General features: G+C 48.6%; 1 protein-coding gene across 1 annotated transcript in view; it reads left to right on the forward strand.

Annotated features, from left to right (window-relative positions):
* LOC137648630 (zinc finger protein OZF-like) overlaps positions 1 to 6000 on the forward strand; it is a 311942-nt gene that overhangs the window by 40438 nt on the left and 265504 nt on the right. The gene's annotated exons all lie outside the window — the stretch shown is intronic.

The following is a 6000-nucleotide window of genomic DNA, read 5'->3' on the forward strand; positions in this document are numbered from 1 at the left end:
TAAGGTAGGTATAATAATGCCGTGAGTGATAATATATACAGATACTCAGGAGCATAAAATTTACAAATATAATAACAGTATTCAGGTGCGAGACCAACGAATACAATAGGGTATAAATGAGGCAGGTAAGAGGGAGATAAAGAGTCAAGGCATTAACCTGTGAGTTACTTGGGAGTAACTACGCTCCCTGCGGCTACTGTAGAAAATTTTAGGGCTTCCAAATGTTTAAGGTAGTGTTTCTTGAACACTGACGGTGATTTCCACCCTGTATACCTGGAAAGGTCTGTAAAATTCATGTGGTGAAAGAAGTTCACCGAGGTGGCAACCGCCCTGATATCATGTGCAAGAGGAAAAGAGTCAGGGTTAGCTTGTTTAATAAAATACAAAATTTGTTGCCTGATCCCTTTAATAGTAATGGTACCGCCTTGTTCTCTAACGAATAGAGGCCCCGAGGAGTTAGAGGAGGTCCGGGATAAATAAGATCTAAGAGTAGTGACAGGGCACAGCGACGGATCTTGCGTGAGGGGAACAATTTTCCAGGAGGTCCATCTGTTTTGAGGGTCTTCATTCTTAGCCAAAAAGAATTTGTTAGGAGAAAGAAGGACCTCTCCTGAAGGCAGAAAGTCAATATGACCCGGGTCTCTCGACAAGGCTGCCAATTCAGAAATTCTTGCCCCGGAAGCCAAGCTCACTAGGAAAAGTGTTTTCCTGAGAAGGGGCATGTAATCACAAGAACTGTTAATGGTATCAGAAGCCAATTTGAGTACGTCATTAAGGAACCAGGTCACCGGGGTAGGACGAGTAACCGGTTTCAGTCTGGCACAAGCTTTCGGAATTGAAGCTAACAAAGAGTCGGTTAAGTCTATGTTAAAACCCACTAGGAAGATCTTTTTCAGAGCCGATTTAATAGTGGTGATAGTATTGGCTGCCAGACCTGATTCTAGTAAAGATCTAAAGAAAGTGACTGTAAGGTTCAAGTTCATACAGTTCACGTCTGAGTCTATTAAAAATTTTGCCAACTTTTTAACTGCAGAGTCATACTGGCGGATGGTGGAATCCCGTTTATCCGATTCTATGAACAAGGTGTTTTGAGGATCAATATTGGCACCATGCATAGCCGCAAACTTCATAAAGTCCATAAAGTTAGGGCGCTCTGAATGTTTGAGATTGCGTACACAACGCGTGTTTGTACTATCTGAGACAGAACCGGATTGGGTATCGGGTGAGGGTATAGTCTCAACTCCCGCAGGAGAGGATACCAGTTGCTCTTGGGCCAGTTGGGTGCGACCAAGGCTACTTGTCCCTTGAAGGATCTCAGTTTGTCTAGAACTTTCAGTAAAAGATTCACCGGGGGAAAGAGATAAATCTTTTCCCAGTTGTCCCAATTCTGTGACATGGCGTCTGTGGCGTAAGCCTGAGGGTCTAGATTGGGAGCCACATATACTCTCAATTTGTGGTTGGATTCCGTGGCGAAGAGGTCCACTTGGAGACCGGGAACCTGAGAGAGAATCCACCGAAATGACTTTAGATCGAGTGACCATTCCGATTCTAGAGGGGAGGTCCGGGACAGGGCGTCTGCCACTACATTCCGGACTCCCGCCAGGTGGACAGCTGAAAGATGCCAACGGTTCGAGGCTGCTAGGGAGAATATGGCTACTAGAACATGGTTCAGAGGCCCTGACTTTGACCCGCCTCTGTTGAGGCAGCGGACCACCACTTCGCTGTCGAGGACCAGACGAAGGTGTTGTTTCTTGGGAAGAGCGAGACGTTTCAGGGTTAGAAGAACTGCCATGGCCTCTAGCACATTGATGTGAAAATGGCGGAACAAGGGAGTCCAAAGACCTTGAACTTTCTTGAGCTGAGAATAGCCGCCCCAACCTGATAAGGATGCGTCTGTGTGAATGATTAATTCCGGAGGCGGAAATCGAAGGGGAACTGACTTTGACAGACTGTTTGCTCTTGTCCAAGGAAGAAGTCTTTCCCGTAGAATGGGAGGAAGGCGGACTTTCCTGTCCCGGAGCTTCCGGTTCGCCCTCGAACGCCAGACACGATTGATATCTTTCAATTTTGCCTTCAGAAGAAGATCCGTCACTGAGGCAAACTGAAGGGACCCCAGAATCTTCTCTTGGAGTCGTCTGGAACTTACTTTGTCTTTGAGAAAGCGTTTGGTGTTCCTTGCAATCTCTAACCTCTTGGGTCTGGGAAGACACAGAGTATGAGATATAAGATCCCATTGCAGGCCGAGCCATTGGAACTTCGATTTTGGAAGAAGACGGGACTTCTTGAAGTTGATCTGGAAGCCTAGAGACTGAAGATAATGGATGACTTTGTAAGTGGCTTTTAGGCAATTTTGGGAGGTGTCTGACCAAATGAGCCAGTCGTCCAGATAGGCTACTACTTGAATCCCTTGATTCCTGAGTTCCTGAACAGCGACTTCTGCTAGCTTTGTGAAGATCCTTGGGGCGATGTTGAGCCCGAAAGGCATCACCTTGAAGGAGTAACTTTTGTCCCCTAAGCGAAAGCCTAGGTACGGACGGAAGTGTCTCGCTATCGGGACGTGATAGTAGGCGTCTGTAAGATCGATAGAGGTGGTGACGGCCCCACGGGGAAGTAAGGTCCGCACCTGCGAGACGGTAAGCATTCGAAACTTGTCGCATTGAATGGACAAGTTGAGAAGGGATAGATCTAGAATCACTCTTCTCTTGTCTGAATCCTTCTTCGGGACACTGAACAGCCGACCTTGAAACTTCAGATGTTTCGTTTCTTGTATGGCGTTCTTTTGTAAAAGATCCTGGACAAATTCGACCAGGTCCGGAGTGGAATGTTGACGAAATTTGTTCGGAGGAGGAGGTCCTTGAATCCAACTCCACCCCAGTCCCTTGGAGATGATACTGAACGCCCAGGGACTGAACCTCCATTTGTTGCGGAAGGCATAGAGCCTCCCCCCTACCTGCTGCACCTCAGTATTGGTTTGAGGAGTTGCCTCCACGTCCGCCTCGGAAGTTCTTTCCTCTGCGAAAGGCTCTTCCCCTGCCTTTGTTCTGGTTAGAGCCACGGTGGTAGCCTCTACCTCTACCATAACTCTGGGAAGAGCTATGAGCCTCGTAAGACTGGTTAAAGGCAGGGGAAGTGGCGGAGGCACCAGAAAGCTGGCTCTTAGGTAGCAGAACGGTGACATAGTCATCCGAAGGAGCCCGAGAGGTGGAAGGCTGTGCAGGGACAACAGAAGATGGAGGAAGAGGCAGCCGGAAGTTGGATGAAGCACTCTGTTGTTGCCTGAACTGGGTGGAGGTATATGGTCTAAGCTTCTTCCTACCCCGGGCTTGATAATTTGCGGGGTCATACTTGCGTTTAGGGGTCAAACCCCAACGGGCTTTAAGGCTCTGATTAACCCTAGTGGCCTCCGCCAAGACTTCCTCTACGAGATCCTCGGGGAAGAGATTTGAACCCCAACAGGAGGACCGGATGAGTTTATTAGGTTCATGCCTAATCGTCGCCTCAGCTAGGACATGCTTGCGACATCTGCGTTTAGCAGTAGCGAAGTCATATAAGTCATAATATAAAGACTGTAACGTAGCCTTGTTGAGAGACTTAAAAATACTCTCCGTATCGTAAGTCAAGGCTATCGACTCCGTGGATGTGGCCAGGTTTAGAGTACGGCCCACACGTAGGCGGGAATCATATTCCTGTTTAATGAGGGATTCCGGGAGACGGGGAAGCTTCTCACTAAACAAGACTGAGGCACAGTCTGCTGCAAGCTTGCCGGAGGTAAAGGTGGTATGGACATTGTCCCAACACTCAATACCTGAGGGAAGAAGGAGGGAGATTGGATCCACCTCTCGGATGGGAGGCAAGGGCTTCTCCTCCAGAGCATATTGAAAGGCAAGCTCTGCCACCTTATTGACGCATGGAGTCAAGGTGTTCTTGTCCATTAAGAACATCGTAAAGGGGCTTTTATAAGGCGTCAGCATGGTGTTAGTGCAGCCGATGTCATTCAAAAATCTGGCCCAAACAGATTGGGCTTGCTCCTTCGGGAAGATGACCGTCTCTTTGGGGACCTTGTCTAATCGAACTAAAGCTTCCTCGGTAAGTCTGGCATAACCATGAAATGGAAATGCCAGACCAGGAGGAAAGAATTCAAAGTCCTCTAGAGGACGAGTGCCAAGGCCCTCCAGAGTCAACATTCCGTCTGAGAACGGGGAATGAAGAGCCATCCGCCAGGGGTTGTTCTTGGCAAACGGCGGGAGCTTAGAGGCATCCGGGATGAGAGAGCTTTGGACTCTCTCCGGAGCTCCTTGCTCTAAAGCCCCAATTCTCTGACCGAAGTTAGAGAACATCGAGTCCATCCTCGACTGCATCTCCGAAACCAACTTTGCCTGCATCTCCGACACGATGCGAAGCATGGCTGATTCGGAAAGGCCCGGGCTAGCAGCAGGAGGGGCGGAAGGAACTCCCGGGTCGTGAGACTTAGAGGAGGAACCAGAGGTCTTTGAAGACGGGTTCGTACAATGTTTAGAGCCATGAGAAGTCTTGTGAGGCTTGCGGGCTTTGGGTAAGGTCCTTGAAGTAGACTTATCCTTAGGGGGAACCGGGTATGAACGTTGAGACGAATCACGGTCCCCAGAAAATCCAAGAAAAGAAGAGCGATCAGAAGAAGAAGAAAGAGCGGGGCTGAGGATAGGAATCTCAGCGCCGGACACACCTGCCTCACTTACCACCCTACCTGTATCCGGCTCGTCTAGCAACATTGGTTCGACGTCCAGGTTCATGGAGGCAACATTATCCTCCAGACCTCCGGGGGCGTCCGATGGATCTTGCTCTGGGTCGATGAGACCCGTTATAGTGGCATCAATGTGGGCAATGATGGGAGCTGCCACATGCCTAGCCACAGCAGCTGAAGACTTGGCGTTGGGGTAAACCATGGTGCAGTAGTCCTCAGATAGGACGTACGGCCGCTTAGACTTCACATTCCGGGCAAACCCACCAACCCACACCTTCAGTGTGGCCCGAGCCGCAGACTTTTGCTCCGGGGATGCCTGAAATAATAGTGGGAATTATAAAAGGGAGACTCCCAATGGTCCTTCAAGACCATATATATCTTACTAATAGTAAATAAAATAAGAAGGCAATATAGCCAACGGGACTCACCGAGTCAGATCCAAGGGTAGTGATGAGGTCGAAGCAAATCACACAGTTATCCGGGTGCCATACCACAACGTCTTCCAGTTGAACCCCACAAGGGGCGTGAGATCGGCAGACGGAGTGGCCACAAGGCTGGTGCAGAACAGCTGCACAGGCCGGCGTCAGACAATCCACCATCTATAAAAAGAATAGTATATGAGAAACTGTAATTCTCTTAAATAGGGGCGGGTCCGGAGGACCCGGGCCTAACATAGGTCTAACACAAGATTAGAGCTTAACTGTACTATTCTTTAAGTAGGGGCGGGTCCGGAGGACCCGGGCCTAACATAGGTCTAACACAAGAATAGAGCTTAACTGTACTATTCTTTAAGTAGGGGCGGGTCCGGAGGACCCGGGCCTAACATAGGTCTAACACAAGATTAGAGCTTAACTGTACTTATTATTATTATTATTTTTTTTTTTTTTTTTTTTTTTTTTTTTTAAAGTAGGGGCGGGTCCGGAGGACCCGGGCCTAACATAGGTCTAACGCAAGGTTAGAGCTTAACAGTAATATTCTTACATAGGGGCGGGACCGGAGGTCCCGGGCCTAAACATAAGTCTAACTTGAAACTAAAGTATAGCCATCCATTCCGGTCAAGCCGGGAGCATAAAAAAGGATGCAATAACAAGGAATTAAGACACATGGTGTCTGATTTCCCGGGGCGGGGTAGACCCCGGGACGGGAAATAGAGGTATATTCAATACCAATTCCTTTAGGGACTCCGGGGTAGTGATCTGTCATATATAATCATCATAGGAAATGTTATAAAATAATAGGGGGGCGGAACTGTAGCTAAGAACTGCCAATCGAACCCGGAG

The sequence above is a fragment of the Palaemon carinicauda genome, chromosome 10 (assembly GCF_036898095.1).
Source record: "Palaemon carinicauda isolate YSFRI2023 chromosome 10, ASM3689809v2, whole genome shotgun sequence".
In the NCBI taxonomy this organism is placed as follows: Eukaryota; Metazoa; Arthropoda; class Malacostraca; order Decapoda; family Palaemonidae; genus Palaemon; species Palaemon carinicauda.